The sequence below is a fragment of the Phalacrocorax aristotelis genome, chromosome 10 (assembly GCF_949628215.1).
Source record: "Phalacrocorax aristotelis chromosome 10, bGulAri2.1, whole genome shotgun sequence".
Classification (NCBI taxonomy): Eukaryota; Metazoa; Chordata; class Aves; order Suliformes; family Phalacrocoracidae; genus Phalacrocorax; species Phalacrocorax aristotelis.
Window position 1 is genome coordinate 13,526,423 of NC_134285.1, and position 26,688 is coordinate 13,553,110.

The following is a 26,688-nucleotide window of genomic DNA, read 5'->3' on the forward strand; positions in this document are numbered from 1 at the left end:
CAAAGCTTCAGGCATAGTTAAAAAGTTTTTCCTTCCAGCAGATGGAAGGAAAAAAAAAAGGATTCCATACAGAACAGTGAAGATCTGAAGAAAACATCACACAATATAACCAGATTTTTGTGTGGGAGAAATAAGCATTGACAAAATTCACATGTCTGAAGGGAATTTAATTGAAAAATTAAACGTAAGTCAAGGCTCAGAGGCCCAAAAGCAAAAGATATCATGCATTAAAAGTAGCAAGTCATGCCCTTGCTTAGAAGAGACTGTTTTAAGCATGTGCCTTGTAGTGGCACAGCCTGGTTAGACTGCTTATAAGTAACCCGATGCCTCTTATTAACCATGAATTTTTAAAGTTTCTTTTTTATAAAAAGACAAAGTACATGTCAAAGCAAGTAAAAAATTGTTACAACCAATCTCTTTTCCAGCATGCATGGATATGCTCCACTGATCACTGACAAAAAGAAAAACCTGCACTGGGTTTTGGAGGAGAGAAATGGAAAATATCTATTAGTTCATCTTGCCCAGCTCCCAGCTAGAGCACAAGGCTTTTTCTGTGGAGTGTTTACCCAAGATTTCTAGAAAACTTTCCCTTGGACTAAATTAAGTATTTTATGATGTTCTTAGAAATGTGAATGTTTTCCCTGAGCTTAAATAGCTGGATATATTTCTGTGTGTTTGAAATATTCTTTTACTGGTGGATATTGGTATAAAGATTCCATGGCATAACAGTCCAAGACCAGCTCACATAGGTGTGTCTAAAAACTGAACTAGCATTGATAGCCCCCTTTCCCATCTCCAGGAAGAAAGGGATTTGGGGACTATTTAGAGCTTGGGTCTGAGAGCATCTCTGAGGAAGGGAACAAGCTGTGGCTGGAGATGGGTGTCTGCAGCAGAGGTGGAATTGCCCTGGCAGAGTCCTTTGCTTCCCTCCAGGCACAGGCAGGGACATGTGTCACCGGCTCCTGAGTACTATAGCTGTGTGAAGCAACCACAGAGCCAAATAAGGAGGAAATAAGATGATTAAACCTTCACAAGCATGTGCATGGGCATTAGAGGGAGCTTTGCCGAGCACAGCAAGGTACTGTTGAGAAAGAAAAAACCTCTCAATACTAAATCTTACAGAGATTTCTTTAAAGAAGCATGTTAATATTGTGCTTCAGAGTTATTAAGAGTATTATAAATCATTTCAGAGAAATGTAGGTCACATTCTGAACCAGTGGTTTGATGCATAAGGGAGCACGGCATTTTCCAGCAGCCCTGGTTTCAGCTCCACCCCGGCACCGGCAGGTACCAGCAAGGGAGAGAATGGATGCTGGCAGAGCAGCGTGGGAGCAGGTCCTGGCCTTACTGGAGTCAGCAGCACAACTCCTGCTGGCACCATCTTCCTTTCACATACATTCCTCCCAGGGAAAAAGGAGACATGGTATAGCCTCAGAATTTCAATTCTTTATTGGCAGAGATCTCCCAAAGAGAGGATGTAGACCCTGATTCCAGCTGAAGTACTCAGTGGAGCAGCACAGGGGACAGAGAGAGACCATGGGAATTCCCGGTACAGAATAACACAGACAGTGGGGCATAGTAAAGCTGTATATCTATTTGTTTGTTTCACATGTCATTTTTTAATAAGGACAAGGGAAGAAACAGAAGTTAGTGAGTGCAAAGAGCTGAACTGTTATCATTTGACTTCTGTAATTAGATTAATGGAATGCCGGGGCATCCAGGTCTGGAGATAATAAGAATATAGAAATTGCATTGATGCTTCATGCTGTGAGGCAAATTAGAAAAGCAACAACATATCTGAGCAAATATTTTCTTGATCTGTTCTGAAATAAAATATAGTAACAAGGCTATGAGGAGACATAGCCTATTTTTCTTCATTGCCTACCTTAGAATAGACTGAACTTAAACAAAAATTCATATCTCAGCTTTAAGGCAAGGCTAATGGTAAACTGATATGAGTAAAAGTCTTACTTTTCTTTTGATCACAGTAGACTTGTTTTTTAATACTGAAAAGCTAATGTATTTGATGAAGTAATTTAGCAGGGAATTATTACACTGCTGACTGCATTTCTTTTACAAAGAGCAGTATTAGTTTTCATCTTCTGTCTACTTTTAGCACTGCCAAATTAATTTAACAGTAGAGAAATAAGATACATAATTACAATACAAATGTTACTGTAGAATGGAACAAATACATGTAAAAGTCCTAGAAAGGAACTTTAAGTTTCCGTTTTTCAAAAAAAATATTTTAAGGGTGACTAACTCTCCTCCTGGCCACAGAATTCCCCTGCATTCCTAAGATCCTTACTAATTGTTTCAAGTTAAAAAGCTTTCAGCAAGACTTCTAACAAAAACTTCCACAAAACCTCACAGAGTTTTACAGCAGTTTCACTTGAATTTTTGATTCTAGAAATAGAATCAATTTTGTTTACAGCAAAAACTCAGACCTAAGAATTTATGCAAAAATTTATGAAAAAATCCAACTGTGTGATATAGTGAATATTTTTGATATACCATATCAAGCGTATATTAATAGCCCATTAAAAATAAGCACAGAAAAATAGCTTTGTGTTGCTGTGTTTCATTACAAAGAAGTTACGGCGGGGTCCATGTGATGGTAGCTGATCCCAAGGAATGTGGCCAATAGGCAGAGCCATGTCAGACCAACCTGGCTGTGGGAAGAGCTGCTGGATCACTCCGTCCATCCAGGACAGCCAGGCTCCAGCCTGAAAGTCCCAGGGCTGCTCTGGAAAGTTGTTGATGCTGTCACTCTATTTCTACCTTTTCCATGTGGCGCCTGGCTCTGTTGACAAAAATCTGCATTTTGTGCTGGTCTAGGCATGATGTACCTTCTTGTTGACCCATGGGGTCTTGAGGAGGGGCTAATACTCAGTGGCTGAGGGCTTTCCTCTAGGCTGGGGGCTGTTCTCCACTGCAAGAATGACCAGGCTAGTTGGAAATAAGATTAGTTGTATACCAACTGCTGCTCACCACTTCATGATGAGACTTAATCTACCTGGCTGCTTGGCAAACAATGCACCACAGTGAAGATTACAGCTTTGACAGGATCTTGGACTGTGCCTTCGACCACCATAACATAAATGCTGTCAGCTTGCAAGCAACCCCAAAGCTACTAGCTACATTAAAGAACTATGGCTTCTTCACTTATAATGCAACTGATTCCTATCCTCTGGCACTCATGCATGAAGTGAGACTTATACAATTCCTTGGCAGTGAGAGTAGCCAACAGAGAAGCTGTAAAGGCAGTTCAGAAAAAACTTGACTCACACTAAACGGAGCAGTTAAATGCAGTGTCGCAGTATTAATAAAAGCCTTGAACTATCTTTATATAAGTGCTATCTCTACACTAGCTCTTCTGCACCTGCAGGGAAGCAAGTCTACTGGGAAAACAGCACTGAGTGATGATTTGCTGGAAGGGGTGAAACATTTACCACGGTTGTAGCAATAACCTCGGTGCCAAAGCCAAATGCTAATTGTGGCAGGGCTGTGCAGAGACGCAGCCGGGTGAGGGCTTATGGCCTGGCTGAATTTCAATGCTCTATAAATACCGTGATTATGGTCCTGGGAAAGTTTTCTTCTTAATCATCCGAGTAACTATTAAAATGCAAATTGTCACAGCAATTAAGACTACTTAAAATAAATAATAAATGATAATAACAGACAAAAATAGTCTATTTCAAGGCCATAAAATACACGCTTTTCCTTATTACTCATTATGACCTAGTTAAATCTATTCATTTACCTGGAAATATAAGAGCATGGATTCCAAGAGGATAGGTACCTCACCATTTTTTCCTCCTCTCTCCCTGTCTTGAAAAGATAAATGTGGTTGTGCTCATCCTTTTTGAAAAACAGCTGAAGAAAAAGCCAGGAATAATTAGATCTGATGGGGCTGTAAACATTTTTAAGGAAAAATAGAATCCCCTTCAGAAATCATCAAAGTCATTATTATGCTACAGGAGCTCTAAGCTTGAGAACAGAGTAAGAGAAGAGTATTTGTTTTGAAGGTTATTTTATTTTGGTCAGAAAATTCTGCATAGTCTGTTTCTTATTTTCCTTTATTGATATTCTTTTAAACATAGTATTAACCTCCACTAAACACTTCCTTTTTCCATCTGGGCTTTACTATTCAAAAGAAACTGCATCTATTTCCATGCAGGTGCCACTGCCGGACTATACGCTACCTCAGTCACAGATGGACTTTCAGGTGTAGGGTTGTTTTCAGAACCACACTAGCTCACAAGCGCAGGGTGCTGTAGGACCTCAGAAGGCTGCAGGGGTTCGGGTGACCCTGGAACTGATGCTGGTAAGCAGCGTTAGGATCCTTTGTGAGGAACTAAGCAGGCACAACAGCCCAAGAGTGCCTTGAGTTTTGGATATGTTGGGTACCTAATATCTAGGGAAAGTCAAAGGAGACATGTAATAAGCTGTACCCCCAAGTCAAGATCAAGAGATTTCAAGGTTGCACAACTCAAAACCGTAATTTTTTTTTAATGTTATGAACACGCTTAAAGACTGTACTTATAAACTACTGCCAAATATTCAGCATATACTTGATACCAAGGACTTGAGGATAGCAATTTCAAACAAATAAATAACAAGTCCAGCTACATGTTCAGGAACATCCACCTTCAGTCCAAGTTTCTCAGAACCTTAGAGTACAGCCAGCAAAAATTATCTTTTAAATTTAAATGTACTTTGCCTCTTCCCTAATGGCCACATCTAGATAATATTTTGGGGGCTTTATGATTTCATTCTTGCATGATCTGAGCAAACATGACCAAATAGACCCATCTGTCTGACTCCTTGCTCTGGTATCAAAGGGTTGGTGTGCCTGACTTTACTGCAACAAACAAAAAACAATGCACTTTAAATGGAAAATAATTTCCACCTGAATTACTGAAGACACAAATGTGGAAACATTACTCACAGTTTGCTGAATGTTAGCCATTTTTGCCTTAGTGCTGTTCTGTGACTAACATTTCATGAGCAAACAACTGCTTCCATGCAAATGGAAAGCCTAAATCTCCCAATGTATATGGTAACCATCTTTGCAGAATAAGAATGATTCATGTCAAGGCATTGCATTTCATAACAGCCCTATGAGATACAAAATTGTCAGATGAGAAGGATGTGAGGCACAGAGATTAAATGATTTAACTAACACTTATGGACTGTTTTTTGACAGAGCCAGGAAATTAACTCAGGATTTCTCAGTCCCCATCCAACAGTTTAATCTCAGCATTAGCATTATTTGAGTAACCTCTCTTCCCAGCACAGTGACTGTGGAAGCAATGGGCCATTAGGGATTGCTGTAGATGTAATTTCCCCCCTCAGATGAGGGCTTTGTATCTTTTCTTTTGATGCGTGAACACGCTGGGCATAGCAAGACCAAGCACGTAAGTACGCAACAGTGATGTCAGGCCTCCAGCTCTTGGGTAAAGCATTAAACAATTTTTAATACATAGATGAGGCTTTGGCTTTCCTCTGAACCTGACAGATGGGACTTCTGACAGCATAATGTCCAACAGGATCAGACTGGGGCCTTGCTTTGCCCTTCGTCACAGAGAAACTTTCCATCTACTATTTCCCTTGCTCCTGGTGAGGTCTCCTATGCATATTGCAGCCTCACCTTATCCAAGCACACACCAAACTTTGTGTGACACGACTGTGTGGCTCAGACCCTTTGTCTGAAAGTCTCAGGGCCTGTGTCACATTTCTGGCTGGTTCAGGCTTTCATCCCTCCCCGTTATGTTTTTTTAGGAGGTAAGGCATTGTTACGCTGGTATTCAGGAAGCACAGTGATGAAGCCCACTGCACTCGCGGCATAGCGACAGGCATTTACAAATTATCATGAGGAAACCCCGATCTGTTTTTTTTACAAGACAGTCATTCAGAGAAATAGGTGAGATTTTTTTAGTTAGGGTAGTTCTAATTTCTTTCTAGATAGGAGTAACAAATAAACAAAAATGAACCTGCCATCAGCAATCTCTTCAAAAGAGGTTCAGATGTTTTTTATTCTGTTTTGCTCTTAAGCATGCCACATTGACTGCTTAAAAATATAAATCACTGGATTTTAATGACAATAAATTAATTCTTACATAATATTTTGCCACTATGCATAGAGAATAAAAGTGACATGTAAAAAGAGTTCATCTGTGCAGCAGCTATTTATTCATCCCATTTCTTTGCACTATCCAGCAAGATGAATAAATGTTTCCAGATTATCTTACTGATATCACATTTACGTTTACTGGGCTTTTTTTTTTCTGTCTTGAACTGTGTATCAGATCAAGAAATAGTCTCTGAAATATTTGTGGAATACTTTGGAAAATAATGTCCTGTTTTCAGTACATCTCCCAGCAAAGTAGTGGTTGTGTGACTCCAAGAGCCACAGCTCAAGCTCACGCTGATTTGAACACTTTTCAGCTAGGACTGCTATTTATCACCTAGTACCATATCTGATTTTTAAAATTATTTTAACTAATGTCAATATCTCAGTATTTTGAACTGTGGACAGTATAAGAACACATAGCAAGTATTTCTGTAACAGAAAGATTTTTAAAAGAGAATAGATCTTTTTAATGCATGAACAAAAAAAAAAAAAACCCACAGTGAAATACATCAGAAAGGACCATAAGTTGTTCTTTTAGTCATAATACTGCAAATATAATGTTGTCCAGGTCATGATTTGTATTTCTGGGAGCCCACTAGAAACTTATCACAACTTTCTGTTCTCCAGCTCCAATCTGAGCATGTTTGAAAACCACCGGTAATCACACTGAGAACAACTAACATCATGCAGAAAGAGACTTTGCAACAGACGTGAGCCTACAATTGGCTGAGAACTTACCATCTTTGCTAATGTATGAAAATTTTAACACGGTTGTTCTGGTGCAGCTGGGTTTTCACCACTTAGGAAACATCTCGTATCTGAGGTGATCCCCAGTGATTTTCTGAAGTAATCTTCAGAAAACAACAGGATTACACAAGTGCTGGTTTGCTCTTTGCCATCTCCAGCAGCTGGTGAGAGCGCCCAAGAGAAAACATTTGCACATCAGTGGGATGTGTAATCCAGGAGCCACAAAATGACTCCGTATGAGTTGTTAGAGGTGAAACAACCATCCCAAGTCCAGCCTGGGATTTTTCCCAAGCCTGCTGCCCCCCATTCACACCAGGGACAGACAGACCTGCACCCCACCACATGGTGGGGCACAATCTGCCTGGCAGGCTTACTCTTTTCTGACGCAGAAAGGTGCCTTTCAGATGGACTCGGATCATTGTTTTAACACGACATAATCATATAAATATTGATTTGCCTTCACTAGCTGTTCTGCATTCTGCAAATTGTCAGCTACAGAGCTTCTGGATACAGCTGGCTGCAACGTCTCCAGTGCTGTGCTGGGTTTTTTTTCTTTTTTTTTTCTCAACTAAATAAGTTTCTTTACTAAAGCAAAACTGTTTCAAAGGAGGGTATTGATTTTAAAGTTTTTGATGAGAATTTTTGTAGGGACTATGGTGATTTCTCTGGCCAGTTTCAGGAAAAACAAGACTCTGAATAAAATGTCTTAGGTTCTCAAGTCAGAAGATGGATGCTTTGACAGAATCCTTCTCCAAAAACATATTTGAAAGCATGAGTGGAAAACGGTAAAGGAACAAGAAAAAGAAAAATCTACAAAAGTTGTCACAAACTGAAATTACCGTTCTTCAGCCACCTCCACTTCTGGAGGCTGTTTTATGTGGACTAAAGAATGACGTTATGAATCAAAAAGTAATTATAATAAAAATATCAAAGAATTCAGAACAAATAAGTTGAAAGTGCCCTCCAATAAGCTTAAATGAAATTATCTTTTGGCAACTACACTTCAACAGTGCAGCAGACATCTTATGCCATTCTATAATCATTTGTAATTTTGCAGTAGGTGGCTATCAAATGAATTGTTCTTCTCTAGAAAAATTGACTTCAAATAAATTGTTGCCAAAACACTTTTCTGTTTTATTTCAGGTTCAGTTATCAAGAACCCCAAAAGATCCATTAGACTTAGATAAAAGATTAGACTTAGCTAAATTGTTCAACACTGAAAAGTAATCAGGAAACAATTCTGTAAAATGTGAGATTAGCTATGACTAATAACCTGAACAGAAATTCAAGATGATGAACCGCCGGTATGTGTTCCCACATATATGAAATCTACTATCTTATGTGTCACAGCATTTTCAGAATGATGCCTGTTTGAGAGCAAGCTTTGCTTTTTCAAAGGCACATTTTAAGACATTTATAATATACCTTAAATGAGAAAGTTCTATAAATTAGCTATAGTACAATGGCTACACCATATTCTGTTTGTATGAAGTAGCATGTTAAATCTAAATGGTGATGTATAAGTAACTTTGTGGTATCTCATCTTTGTGATTTTACTCTCAGGTAAGTCTGGTTGGATAGTGGGATTTTTTACTTATTTGGTCAAAACACTTACAATCTATAGAAGCACCTTTTGTATAACTTATAAAGGAATTTACACTGCAGAAGACTAGAGGATTTAGATGTTTAACACCATCCATAGTCCCAGTGGAGGAGCAGTTTGCAAATCAGAGGAAGAAAATATTAATAGTTCAGGAAATCCATGCCAAAGACAAATGCGTCTGCTATTTTTGCTGTCACAGGTGACCAGACTTTGAATAAGTTGAAATCACGTTTAGAAATCAGCCTCAATACTTCAAGCTCAGATGACTGAAGTAAAAATATTCTAATAAGCAGTACATTACAGTAAATCTGCCTGTCATTAGAATAGATACAGAGGTTGTAAGTCATATCTTATATTGAAATGTCAGATAGCATCTGACTTATCATTCACCACTGAATTGAGAGCTGCTCATACTGCAAGAACAGAAATTTCATTTCAACCTATTTCAATATAAATTGATCTTTAAGGGCCATTACATCAAGTAATCTTTAGTAATGTGGTCCTGAACATGTCCAGAAAAGCCTATTAGAGTCTTTGCAAAAGACATTTTCACTTGATGAAGGAAAGTTTACATAATCCAATATGAGTGCTCTTCACATCCCTGGTAAAATTAATGCACATGGGTGTAATATTCAAGTCAAAATGGTTTTTATTTTTTTATATTATGCACGTACAATAGTGGAGGATGTGAATAAGTTACTACTCTGCCATCTATAAATATGGAGGTAAAGCTGTATCCTATGCACATACCTCCTGCATAGTCTACAGAAAATACATAGGTCTGACTGAAAGAAAGTAACTCTTTCCTCAGGAACCTTTTAAAGGGAATTTTGTCTCTTCTCTACCACTCTCTCACAGTTTTTGAAACTTCCTATTTTTTAAATGAACTGCTAGAAAATTTTGCATATCAAAAATGTTTACACCATGGAGTACCTTCCCCTATGAGCACCACATTAACTCAAGTCTGGCTGCAATCCAGAAAGGGAGCAGGCCTTCCTTCCTGCACTGTTAATTGGCAGGAGTCTAACTTCTCAACAGAGAAATCTTGTCTTGGTCAGCCTTGGGACTCATCAGATCATTTTCTCACACCAGACACAGGCAACCACAGGCAAGGCTTGTGATACAGCCAAACTGATCTTCTGCCATATTTATGGAACTGAACATTGTTTTAGGGATGTTGTCCATATTCATAGTCATGTCACAGATGGAAATCAGCTGCTGGGATTCTTGGAGCAGAAATCACTAACATGAATAACCAAAACACCTGAAATAAAGATTTCACGGGTGCTATTTTCATTTGTTTGCTTCTTTTCAGAAAAATTAAATGGAAGAAGGAAGGAGGAAGCAAATATAAATTTACAAGATTTCAGACTATGCTGAAAAATAACCACAGAAGTATGAAAAACTAGTAACTTCTACAGCTCAGCACACCGACCTGCGGGGCAATTAAATACAATGAAATGCAAAGATGAAACCAAACAACCACAGAGGAACACCACATCCAGCAGCAAAGCAATCTGCAGTCCGGCAGCAGAAATTACGCTTAATGATAATAGAGGAAGACAGAAAGAAGAAGGATGAGAGGTAGAATAACACATTCACCTCTTTGACCGCTTTAGTTAGAATTTGGATCGCTGAAACGGAGGGGGAAAATTATTCTCCGTCTCATTCATAAACCACTCCAGCTTTGCTCATAGAGTATTTTAACTACTATTAAAGTAATTGAATGAATGAATCTGTTTCCAAAACAGATCTCATGTGTTGACGCAGGAAGTTAAACAGCAACAATTTAATCCAGCAGACTCGCAAACCAGCGCTGCCGCTGCCGAGCTGTGCCTGCGGCGCCGTGCTGCCACCGCGCGACCGGCGGCGCCTCCGCGGGCCGCCCCCTCCCGGGGCCGAGCCCCCACCTCCCGGGGCCGCCCCCCCCCCACCCGGGGCCGAGCCCCCCCCCTCCCGGGGCCGAGCCCCCACCTCCCGGGGCCGCCCCCCCCCCACCCGGGGCCGAGCCCCCCCCCTCCCGGGGCCGAGCCCCCCCCTCCCGGGGCCGAGCCCCCCCCCTCCCGGGGCTGACCCCCCCCCCCCCGGCCGTCCCGTCCATGGGCTGCCGCCCCCCCCGGCCATCCCGTCCCGGGCTGTCACTTCCAGGGGCCGTCCCCTCCGGGACAGCACCTCCTGGGCTGTCCTACCACGTCCGGAGTGCGTTCCCTTACAGTCCTTTTTCAGACATTTTCACCTCTGCCCATGGCTGCCAGCACGCGGCCTTACCGCCCAGCCAGCCGAGGAGCACATGGCATTTCTTTTGCCCCATTCTAAAAACTGAGAACCATCAGGGTTTTTGTTTTGCTTGTCAGTTACAGTGTGACATGGCAGCCTGCGGCCCTGGGAGGCCCTTGAGCGTTGGATCAGCTCGTGTGACCTTGGGCAAATAGCATGCCTGTCTGCACTGCTCTCCAAAGGCACGAGCCCGTGGCGTACATGTGGTTACCTTAAAAAAAAAACCAGCTGTGGTATAGAAGGGTAAGTGGCAGTGCGAGCCTCTGCTTCTGCCCACCCATCTGCAATCTGGACTGCGATCAGAACCTCAGCTATTTTGCCCAGTTCAAAGTAAAGTCTAAAACAAAGAAAGTCCAGGAAAATGCTTACAAATTGCACTAATGTTACTTTGTGCACTGGTCTGTTTACTGATGCTCTTTAATTTGTTGATGCCCCTTCCACAATGTGATTCTGAACAGAGGAAATCTCCAAACACCTCAGGGAAAAACTCTGAAGATGTTAGATTTTAAAAAGCTTTTTTTTGAATCTCCCTCCCCCACCTTACCAAATGCTTTTTATGAGTCTATTAGCTTCACCGAAGGGTCAAAAGAAGATCCATCAGCACTTTGTTTTCTGAGTGATTCTGAGACATTCATGGACTTGGAAGATGCACAACTGGGGCATCCTAGACAGCGATAAGAATGTATAGAGACCGTAAGACTCACTACGCTTTTTAACTTTGTGAGTTAGAAAGATTTACATATTAATTGGTTGAGTATTGGTTGGTTAACTATTGTTAAAAGACAATAATTTATACCCTTCTCCAAATCATCTCTAGTTTTAGCAAAATTCATAATTAGAGTACCTAAAATGGCACCTTCTGGGAAATAACTGTCTTTAGTGCTGAGGATTATTGTGTCTCAGGAATAGCTGCCTCAAGCTACTGAAAAAGCAGACATGTACAGGACCAGTTAGCGCTCTCCAAGCAGCCTGTTAGATTTTGGCATTAAAACATCTTAGCTTCAAAAGATTATCTTTCCTCTAAAGGTGGTTGTGCCACCTGTGAAGGGCATCTGTGATTAAACCAGTAAACACTCGTTGCCAGGGTGAGCCGTGGGGAGGGGAGCGGAGTATGTGGGACATTTATGGATATTTCTCATTTCCTGCATGCCATTTGCCAGGAGCAAGTATGGTTCAAGAGGAAATACCTTGGCCTTTGCCAGGCAAATGCAGGATTGGCTCTGCCAATATTGAGCAGCTATTTCTAGACAACATAACAGCGAGCTGTGATTAGCTCTTTCACCTTGTTGAATCAATGGATTATACAGAGGTGTGATCTACTTTTATTTGACAAAGTGGCTCTAGGGAAAAATCAAAATAATACAGATTTGACCCAGTGTTCACCAGGGAAATTGCTAGTCCGTGTCTTGGAGAAGGCACTGAGGACTACTTTTGTTTTTCAGCTGTCTTGCATGTTTGACAATTCGGATCTTTATTTGTTGGTTCAATGGTTTCCAGTTCAGCATCAAAAGGTCCAAATCTCTGTTTTTCAACCAGACTTGTTTTTTACAAGAGACTAGGCCTACACAGTTTCTTGAAGGTGGGCACAAGCTTCATATGCCTCATCACTACAGCATGAGGCTGCATGGTATCAAGCAGGGCCAGCACCTGAGCAGAAACACATTTGCTGACGCTGGGGAGAGGCAACAGCTGGAGCCTGAACAAAGGCAGGAACATCTGCCAGCAGATCTGGCCTTTCCCACTACCTCTGGCAGATACACTTAGGCAGCGTCTGTTGGCTTGGCTGAAACAACCACCAAGTTGTGTTCACAACAACCGCAACGTAACATCTAGAGCACGTCCCCATTGCTGGGTGCAGTTGTCTGACTGCAGACCCACTTCTGGTCTGAAGCCATTCACAGACGTTTTCATGTGACTATGTCAATGCCGAAAAAAATCCAGCCATGACTGACTAGTGTCAACACAATAGAAGAAAAATGGGCTGTAATAGCTTCAAGGATTGGAGCTGCCTTCTAGCTTGTTGCCCAGGAGTGTTGGCATGAGGCTGAGTATCCCTGGCTTGTGCAGAGTGCTAGGGGGTATTTGTCTTCTCAGGGATTCAGAGTTACCATCAGTGACCATTTGGAGGATTCAGTTCGGTCTGAAAATTCACTGTGGGCTGATTCCTGCTCCATAACAGCTGAATCACATGGGCTTGTCATCTACCCAGCACACACAGGGTTTTGCAACACCTACACTAGAGGTCGCTTGTTCAGAGCTTGGATGGGAACCAGAAGGCACATAAGCATGTGAATATTAACATTTACCCAAGCTAATACCTTAGTTAAGAAGCAGGGAGTGTTGGGCCAGACAGAGTGCTGGACTTGCTCAAACCTAGCTTGGGTAACTTCAGAAGAGCACTGACTTATGCTGCAAAGACCCGGTCCAATTTTAGTGAAGCTTAATCTTTTACAGGTTGCAAGTCAAATCTCCTGATTTTAGCTGAGCGATCAGGGTTTAAATTACTGCTGCATGAGCTGCATGTTTTTTATAACTAAAGCCTTTTCCCCATATTAAAACCTATTTGCCCTGATTTTCTACAGTGGCTACATCTAGTAGGCAATGCTGAGAGAAAGCAGAGATATTTTGCTATCACAGTCTGTATTCTCTGTTCCTTAATTTCAGAACTGAGGTTGCAACTCAATTAAGTGTGATAAATGAGCTCCATACCAAGTGCATGGCATACAGCTGGGAACGTGAGGTTTCGGCTAAGAAGACAACACTAATGCATTTTCCTTCTTTGCACTCACATAATTGCAGCCTGTGATATTTACAGTACTTTTGTAAATAATCTGACATGCTTCACTACTTTCTCTTAAGTACTCAGCTATGCTAAAGCATAAATTTAACATCTTCCATTCACATAGAGTCTGTCATCGAAGCAAATCCTATAATGGTTGAGAGGTTTTACTAGGAGCACAGATTTCTTGACGTTCATGCTGTGTAGGAGCAACATTACTTACATGGATATGCAGACATTTATTAGGGTGTATTAACAGCAGAAAGGAGGACTTTGCAGGAGGGAAGAAGTGCAAGTTAAGAGACAGGACTCATCTTGGTAGAGGGGACATACTGCAATTGCCTGAAGTGGATTTGATGTGGTTAATCCCTAGTAAGATTATTCATTAAAAAGTACTTTGAGGACCTGAATTATAACAAGGGACCTTAATCACTTATTTGTCACTGTAAGATGAATTCTCCACTTGCATTATGTCTCCTTTCAGACACCAAAAGAGCACACTGCAGCTAAGCCAACCAGCACAGGAGAGCAGCCAGCGCTGCTTCCTTCAGCCCTGCACAGCCACAGAAGTCGATGGTCAACTACTGACCTCTGTAAAACCTGCGTATTTTACCATTTATGGTGAAAATTACTGCTTGGAGGAGTGCATCAAAACAAATCCTCAAATTACATTAGCCTTGTGTCTATTTAAAAATTGAAAGAGGAATAAACTCATAGTGTCATGTACCAGTGACAAGAGCGAAGGTCATTTCAGAGTGAGTCGCTCTGTACATAAACATAATTCTAATCTCAGTTAACACTTAAAGTGCATCTCTTAATGACTAAAGTGCTAAAGTTTTAATGGAAACACTAATGTCACAAGGAGAATAAAATAATATCATTAAGCTCTTTGCTGTCACAAATCCCTGCCATTTTACGAGGAGAATTTTTTAATCTTCTACCTGCAGCAATAATCAGAGAGAAATTTCAATTTTTAAAATGAGCTTTCACCTCACTGGAAATGAATTCAAAGCAGCTTTGCAAGTTCCACTGTTTTTCCCCAGTCCCTAAGTAGAGAGCAATTACTGATTTAACTAATTTCATAGGAAGATAGGTCAAGTTTCAGGTTAAACTGCACCTTCTAAAATGTATTCTCATGCAAAAGGAGAGACCGAGAGGGATTAGCAACTCGCAATTTGCTTTCTTACAAGTACATTTACTCTGTCAGCACTTACAGTGGTTTGTATATAACAAAATCCATTTAGTTCTTTGTTGATCCAGAAAATATAAATAGCACTCTACTATGAGCACCCCATTCTTGTGGAAGCATAGCTTTCTCCAGAGGCCTTCCCAAAAGCCTGATGTGCAGAGTTTTTACTCTATTATATAAACTACAAGTGAGACAAGTGCTTGCTAAGGCCAGGAAAGGAGCTGTATGCCACTCGCTGCTGCTGCTGAGAGCAGCTGTCTCACTGCTACCGCCTTGGGGCAGATCACTCTACGGGACAGTTGCCACTCCAAAGGAAAATACAGGCGTTGGAGTCCCTTCACTTTGTGAAACCTCTGAGCACATCTGAGATCCAGCTCCACCCGCTCTTTGTCCTCTAATACATTGCACCATGTCTTGCTGCATTTTAAACGCGAAGACTAAGATTTTAGCTCCCTGCTCTTGAGGGAGGAGTTGAAGGCTCTGGCTGCTACAGCTGCGACCTTTAACACCACCATCAATCACTTCAAAGCAAGGAGCTTCAGAGGCAAAAACTTCTTTTTGAACCTAAGTTATTTCACTAAGTATATGAACGGGGTCTTGTGACTGCAAAATGTTTAGGTCTTGTTAACTTTTATTACAGTACATTTACTACTTGATTTCTAAAGGCAGTTACAGGAATTAAGAAGAATCCTATGACCAATAGCATTATCGACACCGTTGGCAGCTGATATAATAATTAATGTGATATTCAAAGTTCGAGTATAAAGACTTCAGAAGGGTTGTCTCTGGGCCAGAATGTGGAGGCCAAATACTAAAGCTGGGGAGTGGTTCCTCCTGTAGGAATTTGTGAGTCAGGCCTACAGGCAACGCCCTCTTTAAAACACCTTATGATTATTTTTTTTCAGAGTACATAGTATCTATTCTAGGGCTGAGAACACATCCAACCAAGAGCATTTATTTATACTGCCGAGGAGACAAATTCCAGTGAAAGGTAGCTAAGTAGAAGCAGTAAGTCAGCAGCTGAGGACAAGCAAGGACTCCCCAAGAGAGAAACGGAGGGGCTGCAGAGATGGGTGCTTTGAGCCAGAAGCACAGCCACACCTACCACCTCCTTTTGGGCGAGACATAACAAATACAACATAGTTACCTCTGTTAGCTGGCAACAACATGGTGGGGAGGAATGTAAGATATTTACGTGCCTGAAGTCATGTTTCTTGTACTTGATAGTCCCCAGTGTAGGGAATTATAGGCAAATATTATCAAAATATTAAACTGTCTACCCAAAAAGAATGTTGAGTCAGATTCCAACCCATATTTGGAACTATTAAATTATAGAGTAGCATTGATGTTATCTGCTGACATTTCATTCAGTAGAAAAAAAACTTACTTAAGAAAAGAAGTAATGCTGTAAAAGAAATTGAGGTCAGGGAGACTAGAGACATGCAGTTGTGCAAGAGGAAAGTGTCAGTGCAGTGTGGGGTTCCAGCCCCACCGTGGGTCAGGGCAGTGGTGGTGAAGGGCACTACTATCACCAGAGATAGCTCTGAGTTTAAATGACGCACATCTGACAGGGACAACAACACATGAAATATCCAGAAAGGTGGGAACTGGGAGGCCCTGTCAGCTGCACAAACTCCTCCGGCCACCTGCAGAGGGAACCTGGCAATGTATTGATCTACTGCAAAGTCAGATTCAGCCCACACAGAGTTTCTTTTTACAACTACTTATAACCCAGGTCGCCCACTTCCTCCTAACAATCTCAGCTTTCTTTTTTCTCTCTCTTTTTTTTTAATTTTCCTGCTTCAGACTAAAATGTGCTGTATTGCCACAAATTCAGCTCAGGATTGAAGCAGAAGCCGTCACACTCTACCTTTTCTGCCATGTGCACATAAGAGCTCTACAAAGACAGGGAGATGAGGGAGCATAACTGATATGATAAAGAATAACATCAGATCTAGCAAGCCAGTGAGAATGGGAAGTGATTGGAGGTAAAGACTTTAAAAGTTCTCTGTAGGCTTGAGTTAGACATGCTACATTTTTTAAGACTCTTGTGGGTTCATACTATGAACATTTTGAATTACACCCAGTTTAAGTGTCACAGTATCCTCTCAGCCCACATCTGCAAACCCATGTATTTAGGATTCACTCAGAATGAGCTTTCAGAAGCGTCACTCATGCTTAGCTTTTAGAAATTAAATAACTTAGACACTTAAGGATGATTTTGATCTATTGTTTCACAGAGAATGCGATACAGCTCAGCAGGGAGGCCAGACCACACAGGAGGTACCCCAAAAATACATTCATGGATACAGAGGTGCCCTAAACACAGTGCAGTTTAAGGGAGATCAGAGTCTGGGCTTAATACTCTGGTGTGGTTTAATGCTGTGCCATTGAGGGTAACAGTGACAGCTGTAATTTCATTCACCCATTCTGCTTTTCTTTCAAACGAAGGCAACAGATGCTCTTTCCAGCCTGCAGGGCACTCCTGGTTTTGGACTGGGAGTCGCTAAACTACTCCAGCATCCCTTGCAAGCCTTAGTAGTATAAGAGCTCAGCTGTTTGGCTCTGCAATGCACTGGTATAAATGAGCAGCAATCAACTAATATACTTAATTTTTTGAAAGTAGTATTGTTTTTATTCAATGAGTGGGTTAAGTAGTTAAGTAACGAGAGGATTAAGAGTTGCACAGGACTTCCTGACATGAGGAGAAGAAAACCTGAGCCTGATTTAAAGATTTCTGCAAAATTGATCAATTATAATCTTGGACCATGTAAGAAAATTCCCAGAAATAATTATGTGTCCTACAGTGCAAGTCACTAACTAAACTCCAGAAGTACACACAGTTTATAAAGAATGAGGAAATAAATGTCCTAAGTTCCACAGTATCAGAGCACCCTCTGGGCATTTGCTCGATCTGAATTGCTTGCACTTTGTGAAATGCGCTTTGGAATCTCAGCCCCACAGCTTTCCCTGCAACTACTCGTGCACAAACTTAAACTAGGGCTTTACTTTGAGCATTGGGGAATTCAGCACGTTTGATGTTCACTTATTTCACGGCTGCAATTGCCTTCTAGGTTACAAAGATTTTCCTGAGCTAATATCTGAACTGTAATAACAAACAACCGAACAATGGGATTTTATTCATTATTATTAAAATCAGACATGCAAAGTCATTTTTTCAACTGGAAAAAATTTTTCATGGCCTGAGGAGCTAAAGAGCACCTGTTCAGGACTTGTGCTGCTTTGGGCCCTATGAAGTTTGGAGTTTACAGATCTAAAGCTGCTGAACTACTACTGTCAGAGACCAACATGTATCAGAAGACAGACAATACTGCTGTTCTATTTTTGAGCTCTCATCCATAAAAATAAAATGAAAAGTAATGACCCAAAGCCCCTCAGACATCTCTAACCCCGAACTCCTTTACTCCAGAAGAGAGAATGGCAGTAATTAGTCTATTCTAACCATTCTGTGTGTTGTACCGTAGCGCTAATGTGAGTCCCTGTCTTTGCAAGAGAGGACAGGATTTTGTCACTGCTGTTCAGACCATTGGTTGTGCTATGTGGTCGTACAGAACAGATTCCCCACCACCTCGCATCTTGCACAGACCTTCCCTCAATGTACAGTGCTAGTTTAAGGAGTTGGTATTTCAGTGCTCTCAGTAGAAATTGCTTTGCAGCTTACATTTTCACTATAAACCTGGTTATTGTAACTATTATAACTTGTATATGCAGTCAGATTCTTAGAATCTTCTAAAAAGAAACATAATCACAGAGAAGGGCTGATTTATGTTGCTCTATATTTATAATTAAATTTAAAAAACAGTTATTTGCTTCTAATACCATTGCATTATATGAAACTAAAGGATGTTAAACACTCAGAGCAGAAAGGCTTTTTGGTTTTATTTCAAGCATTCCAAAATTTATGCAATGAAGTTGAAAGGCAAATACTGACTAGTATTTCATGGATTTCTCAGTGTAATACAAGGCAAAAAAACAGACTCACTAAGGAAACAAACCTCATTACAATTAACACCCCTGACTCCTTTGTGGTGGCCATCTTGCAATAAAGCTGCTACTGAACCTAAAACAAGTAGTACCCAGTCTATTTGCAGAATGCTACAAGCCAATTTTCCACTTACAATACTCTGTCACTAATTTAATTCTTATCTAAGCTCACATAGTAGGATTATATGGATTATAACTCTGAGAAAAAATGTAGTTTCAAACTTGAGGAAAGAGAGAGTGATGGCAGGAGTCTCAGTACTCCAGAGAATTCAGATAAGGCTTGGTGTTTACTTCAAGGCAAGTGCTGGCATGATTATATTTTCTTTATTCAAATGGTTTCTCATGTCCAGTGTTACAAGATGGATTTGGTTCAAATTCAAGTGTTTCTTACTATCAGAAATAAAAGTAGAGCTGCTGAGAGGTTACTGCTCTTAGATCGGCCTTGATGCAGCTTTTGCTTCACTGTCAGTCTGGGTAAAAGTGGATAAAAGATACAGGTTTCTCCTGTATCTCTGCATATCCTACTTGCAACCACACTGCACTGTATCTGTAGCAAGGTACAAGGAGAGTTTTCACTGCCTATTTAAACAGATTTATTTTAAACCTTCCAGTAAATCCACAGGAAGTTCTTAATTTTTCTAGCTCACATGCACTAGCACTTTGTGCCAGCATCACATTATATATCTTATAATGCATGGTCTTACATTTTCATGTTTTCCTAGGAAAGGGCCAGTATATTTAGGAGTGTGTTTGATGGCTCGAGGTCACCTGGTCATAATTTCTAATATACTTCAGTAACCCATCCTCATTAGCCTTCCCAAGTCCTCCCAGCCCTGCTGTAGCTGCCTCTCTATTCCATTGCTGAATTTCCACAGTACTTCTGAAATTCTAGACTCCTCAACCCCCTATGTATTACCACACCAATGTCGAGCTCAGACTCCAGTGTTTTCTACATTTCCAGCTGGCTTCTAACTGTCTCCCTGCCACTTTGTATGTCTCTGACTTCCAACAATCCCCTACAAATCGTGCTCCAGTTCTTCCAGTGCTGTCACTGCTGAGACTCACATTGGCCCCTTGTAGCTCTCCCCCACTGCAGCACCCCAGTCTGATCCTAGGTAGCTCCTCATGCCACCTGCCTAATTGTGTCTCCATGAAAAAGTTGAGTATTTATGTTCCAAATACTTAATTGTTGACTAATTGTTCATAAAATTTATAATTTTGAAAGCATTTGTTTTTCATATCACATATAAACACTGTTTACTTGTTTAATGCTAGAAAGGAGGAGACAGGAATACATGGTCTCGATGAAGGAATACACAATATAAAGTGACACTGAATTTATAATGGCAGTGGGAGAGAGAGAGAGGTGACATCTTTACTAGAACAACATACGAAGCTGGAAAAAGGAACAACCTTCCTGAGCACACAGGGCCTCAGTACATATTGAGTTTAACTTGATGAGGTTAATCCATCAAACCCCCTGAAAGAAAAAGTCAGGGAAGAGGGTAGACAGGAAAACTCAGTATAGAGAGAACTGTGGATGTGTTTCTGCACTGTATGTGGACTATTTATGGAGCTACATGAAAGATTGCTGAATACGTATGTATCATCCAGCAGGACCTATTAAAAGAAATTTATTTTGAATTTTTATTAAAATGGTCAGAGCATTGCCTTTTTAAGCAGACATTCAACCTTTGGATAGGTGAGTTCTCCAGAAGTGCTGGCCCTTCCCAAGGCTCCCAGAAGAGCTGAGGGGTCCACCACCACTGCATTGCACCCTGAGGAGGAGCTGTGAGTAGGCTGGATATGAGCCAGCCTCCAGTTCCCAGACAGCTTTATATGACACATCTAGTACACTTACTACAGAGGAGGTACTAATTGCTGTGATCCCAAAATCCCCAGTAAATCATTATATTTTTCAGAGAAGTGTGTATAATCGATCTGCTGAGTGGGCCTGGCCCAAAACCAGCTGTGGTTAACAGAAGGATACCCTTCTGACTGCAGCTCAATTAAATTATATCTCTTTTTCAAGTCAAATCGGGAAAGCAAAAAACCACCACCCACCTCATTTTATATAGCTTTTTTTTCTCCTGAGGATTAAAAGAGTGAAAATCACTCATTTCAGGGGTGGGAGCAGGTTCAGGAGGAAAGACTAAGCACTGTTATGTCTGGCCAGGACTCAGCACATTGCAAACACATTTCACCTATGCACTTGTAAATAAATAAACACTGTACGCACTTTCCTTCTTCAAATACATATTAATGAATTGGAAAGAGGCATTAAAATGGAAATCACAAATATGCTTAACCTTTATCCTTATGTGTACTTTAACCATTGTTTATTCTCCTATAAAAAACTGCAACTCTGATGAGATCTGTGGATGAAATTTCAGATGGTTCTTTTCCCTGTTTAAATTATATTACCTTGACTATACCTAGGTGCTAATAAATCCAGCTGCCCACATTTCCCTCTGATATTAACACCATATATCCCAGTTCACCCAGTGAGAATTAAGCAAAGTTGGCTTGACAGGAGAAGACATTTAAAAAAAAAAAATCTTTGGATTAAAAAGAATCCAAAAAAGACTATGGCAGAAGGAGGCTCAGATAACTTGGGAAACATCAAAAGAAAAAGCACCTTTAAAGACAGGGAAAAATGTCTGGAATCACTGTTAATGACAAGAGCCACACTCTCCCTGTGAGCCTCAAACATACCTGCTCTTAGCATCACCTCACCAGCATGCTATTTCTCCAAGAGATATTCACTCCTCTGTGAAGAAATTAGTTGGATTTGGGTCTTATCTATATTGCAGCCATGCCTAGAGGCCCAAGAGGGCTGGCGCAGGCACTGTGCCAGGGGAGAGGTCTCCCAGCCTGAGCTCTCAAGAGGTTAATGTGATGGAGGAGAAGGACAGCAACCAAAATGGAATCAGTAAGTGAAAAATTACTTTCTTGCTTTATGCTTCCTAGCATGACCATTCAGCATTTTCCTATTTCAGCTGCTTCTCAAGCCCATAATAAATGAAGTTTTAGTGAACTAAAAGCCTTTTATTTTCAGAGGGGTGTTCCTCTCTTTTCTATTGCGTTGCCTGTCTTTTGGGGAAGGAACAATTTAGTTAAAACAGATAAAATATTCATCTTTTGAAGAGCCACATTTCTTCCCCTTCTGACCCTTCTCTCTCCCTAGGGCTGTCTGTACCTGCCATATAAATGTGCACATCCCTATCCTAGTGAGCTAAGTCTTCTCATAACTAAGCAGGACAATCTTAGCTGTAATCAGTTTTACTCAGTGTCATGCAAAAGCATATACGCTCTTTCAGTGTTTCTCCATAAAATACTAAGCAGTGATACATTTCTAGCAGAGATGAAGCATTACCCAAGTAAATCATCACAGCTCCAAAAACATTTTGTTGAATTAAAAAAGAGCCACAGAAAGTACTGCTGCAGCAGCAGAGTAACTAGCACTCTTGGACCAAAAAGCAGGCTCTTCTACAGCCAAAGCCAAGAGACAGCCCTTCTGCCTTGCAAACAATGCAAGCACAAACTTCTTTGAGTGTCCAGCCACTGGTGAAGGTCAAACTCCTGACATGATGAGAGGAATAGGCTTTCTAGTGGATATGAGAAATACCATTGCATGCTCCTGACTATCTGAACATTGTGCTTAATGAAGAGATTTGACCATACATATGCTCCACATCACGCTTCCCATTTTGCAATTGGTTTTCATACTCAGCAAATGGTCAAACCACATGTCTGTGTTGACCCTCACTGAATGGCTCATTAAGGTGATCTTCAACCCCTGGGAAGAGTTCTTGCTTGTTACCATAGGGCAAAGGGCCGGGAAATGGATTTCACTAGATTCCACATGCTGGACATCACCATGCCTGACATTTTGCAGTACAAAGATTAGCTCCATACTTTGAGACCTCTTGGAAGCTCTGGTAGATGTACCACAATGCTGAGACAAGTAACTTTCACATCACCTGAAGGCTTACTCTATTGCTTGTGATTTATAACTTATCTGTATCCCAAGATAGGAAGCACAGCATAACAAACTATGAGATAAGCTTCTCCAGCCCATCTACTTCTCTGCTTCAGTCATTGCCTGGATTTACCATCTTGAGTTAGAGGACAGATAACTTTGTGACCTTTTCCATCTGTCTCTTTAGCTAAGGTTGCCAATCATAATGTATATGCTAACCAGAGCTCTAAGTCATACAAATCAAAAAACATCAACTTCTAATTGTAAATCCTAAAGTTTGATTGTGCCTCAACTCCAACATCACAATAAGTTTTACAGAAATGCCCTTCTGAAAATGTGACATGAAGAGTACATGTTCTCTGGAAGCCCTGTTCTGTGCAACAAAGGGAGACTACATCTCAGTGCTATCTTATCTCACAGGGCACTTAAATACCTTTCTATTTAACAGTACCTGTCTAGTAAGTTGATCGTTAATGTCCAGCCACACACATTGACAGCATCCCATGAAAGCTTCCTCATGAAATTAACCTTTGTACTAACCTAGGCTCTCTTTTTATTATCAGAGCATTAAAAGTGATTTTGGAACATTTATAGCTTTTTGATGAAACTAATGAAAAGATGAAACTAAATAAAAGATGAAACTAATATGCTTGTTATTTGGAAAGTGTGAGGACAATTTCTCAAACCTGCTGTGATAAATTCCAGGATAAATGCATATACTAAAGAGATTTCTTTCAAGATTTAAATAAATTTCCATAAAAATCCAGAGTTGTTATTTTATTAGTACTTAAGTAGTACTTTACTCAGTACTTAATCTATGAACAAAGGAGATCAGAACTTCAGATAGCATCATTTAGCATAGCCTCATCAATATCCCATCAATATGCAGAGTGTTGCAATGGCCCTAGAATATCTTTCTGTAGACTTTAAAAATAAATCACAGTTTATATTCTGGAGTGGGAATAGAAATGTTGGGGAAAAGAAAAGACAGGGGAAACAGGAAAAGAAAGGAGGAGGAGAGGGAAAAATAAAAAGGTTGTCTAAAGAAATAGCTGTTGAGAAGTCTCTCTCAAATAATGGCAGAGTCTTCTCCTACAAGAATAGCAATCTATTATATACCACATATCCTACTCCTTTATGAAAAGAAAAAAAGAAGTTAGCAGTTTTGGCTTAATTTGACTTGTTAGACCATAGAATTATAATAAAAGAGAGAGGAGATTTTGCTGTAGCCTTGTTTATAAAGTCTTATTTTTCCCATTTCTTACCATGTTTTTTCTTCAAATTACCAAAAGCATCCCTTTTAAAAAATATCTATTCAGAATCTAATATTTACCATTAAATTTATTATAGATGTTAATATGAAGTTGCACGTGAATATAGGAAAGCTGAATGTGTTATTTTGCTATTGATTAACATGGTGTTTCCTAGAAACCAATATACTTTAACTTTCAGGGTACCAATGCAGATAAACACTGTTAATAAAGTATTTGAGACTTACATGGCAAAAACCTACAAAACTCAGTAAATATACAGAAAAGCACATTTGAGTGAGATGTAGACCTATGGCTTATTTTTAGTCAGTGCAGTTAAATCAGTGCTGCGGCTTCTGAGAGCCACGAACAGGAATGGTTGTCCGTGAAAAGCACACAAACTCATTAAAAAGGAGAATTGTTATAGATTACCCCATGCTTCTAAAGCTACTTGCCAACTTGCGCTACCTCTACTGTTCATCATTTTAATGATTTGACAAGTAGTCGGTCCTGAAAGCAGTTTAGCTCTAGAGGGAAAATGTTTGGAGAGTCAGTATACAGCACAGCTAAAAAACAACCCTCTGTTATTTAAATCCCATTATCAAGAAAATTATCTTTCTGCTGGCCTCGCCAAGTCTGTAACTTATTTACCAAATTTGTAGAATTTCACAACAGAAACGCTGTTAGCTCAAGACTGATGCATACAGCGCGAGATTCCGATACATCGACTGCATGCACAGTGCATGGCACGTCTGTCTGCATCATGCTGCATGCCGATAGAGCAGTGAGGAAAAAGCGGTAATGGGGGAAGCTGTCAACCCAGATTACTGCCAGGGTCCTCAACCTGATGAGATCCCATCTGACATTGCCACGGGCAACCTGCTTCCATTCATAGTCAGCTGCACCCTCAAAATTGCTGCTGATAATTTCAGAGTAAAAAGTTTAAATGATTGAGCATTCCACTTGGATTGAGAAGGCTTTTTGGTGTGTCATTAATAATGCAATAATTTAGACACTTTATTGTCTTAAGAGATATACTTGTTTGAAAGCACAGGGAGGGAGCTTTCTGCGCATCCCTTTTAAAGTGACATGTTTGTCTTAGGAAGATGGAGAGCCATTGCTCTTTCCCAAATGAAGCCCTAACTGTGATTCCTCATACAGAAAAGAAAAGATGGATGTGATGCTAGGAGGTTCACTTTGCAAACTGCTGTTCAATTACACCTCAAAACGTTAGTAGTAGGTGTTTTCATTGAAGTAGTTCAAACTACTTGAAGAATAGCGAGTTAATTAATGCAAAATGACTGTTTACAAAGTTGGCAAAACACCCTTGAACTTGCCTAAAATGGCAAAAATAAAATGTTGTTGAACTTTGGACAACTTTTGAGAAACAAAAAGCATGTTCTTATTTCTGAAATACTAATGTCTTGATTTTTCATAAATTACTCAGAGGTTGTTTCCTGACTGCTGTTCTTGAAGCACAGCACAATGCGTTTGGTTACAAACCCAACTGCATCTGTCAGACTGTAATTCATAAAAAAAAAAATTAGAGAGAGAATTATTTTTCCTGTACCATAGTCATGGATGATATTCCATGGGGGAAAGGCAGCTCTTTATAATGCAAGAGTGTAAGACATGGCATATGTAATTACGATGAATACAAATAGACAGGAGAATGGCTTTCTCTGACAAATACTACATTTAGCTTAAGTAGAAAATGTGCTGCTCACTATCAAACCTCATTAAGAACCTTATAAATTTCTGATGGTCATAGTTTAAAAGTAACTTTTATAGCATTTTAAAAATTTTTCCCTTTTATTAGCTTGTATCAATTCCTCAACATGCTTTTGACATTTCACAAAACATTGTAAAAACTATAGGGGAAAAGGGCAATTTGGGGAATTATAAGATATTCCTGTATGACTAACACAAGATTTTTTCCAGTTTCCCTTTGCTTCTGTGGTTTTTTTGGTTTTTTTTAGGAAAAAAAATTATTTAAAAGACAGAAAATAATTAATCAGGAAAAGAGACAAATATAAAACCTAAGGACTTTGGATGAAAGTCTTACTGTAGCAATAATTGAACAGTAGCTGCACACAACCACCACAGCAAGTGCACATTCCAACTATTAAAACAATAATGAGCAGGTTTTTAAAGAGCTGATTTTATGTCTATTCAATCTAATTATATGCTTCTCTCCTATCCTCATTACACACAGTTAGCCAACTAATTTCTTCCCATTTTTCACATCAGGCCCTTAAAGTGTTCATATAAAGCCCAAATCACTAAAACTTAGTGCAAATATTCACTGACTAGTTGATTTAAATGGTTCAGGCTGCTTCTTCTGTCTTGGCAAATCATTAATTCCTTGTAACCTCTAAGGTGACAGTAGTCAACATTGAAGAATGCTGCATGCTCTATGTGTGGTGTGTATTCTCCGAGTGTGGAAAAGCCAGTATAGATGATGTAAAGAAGAGTGCTTATCCTTACTAAAAAGTGTTTAATTTCAGAGGTAAATAGCATATGTTTTTATGTAGTCATAGACCCTGGTGAAGACCAAGGTTCCATCCATGGTATACTGAATTATAAGAAAGATCTCATACATCTGCATTGAAACAGTTGGTGCAAGGAAGGAAAGACAAGTCGTGAGACTGTATGGTGTCCACCAGGGGACAGGCTGAGAGTCAGTGGCAGAAGCTGGAGCTCAGCCTAGTCCAATGCCT

At 40.2% G+C, this 26,688-nt stretch overlaps 1 long non-coding RNA gene across 4 annotated transcripts in view; it reads right to left on the minus strand.

Moving 5' to 3' along the window:
- Positions 1 to 26,688, minus strand: part of LOC142062639 (uncharacterized) — a 117,570-nt gene that overhangs the window by 47,881 nt on the left and 43,001 nt on the right. The window contains exon 1 of one of the 4 annotated variants that reach the window (XR_012662522.1): positions 10,755 to 10,820. The exons of the other annotated variants lie outside the window; for them this stretch is intronic. This is a non-coding gene — a long non-coding RNA (uncharacterized LOC142062639). Of the gene's footprint in view, positions 1 to 10,754; positions 10,821 to 26,688 lie in introns of those variants that run through there. 4 annotated transcript variants of the gene reach the window in all.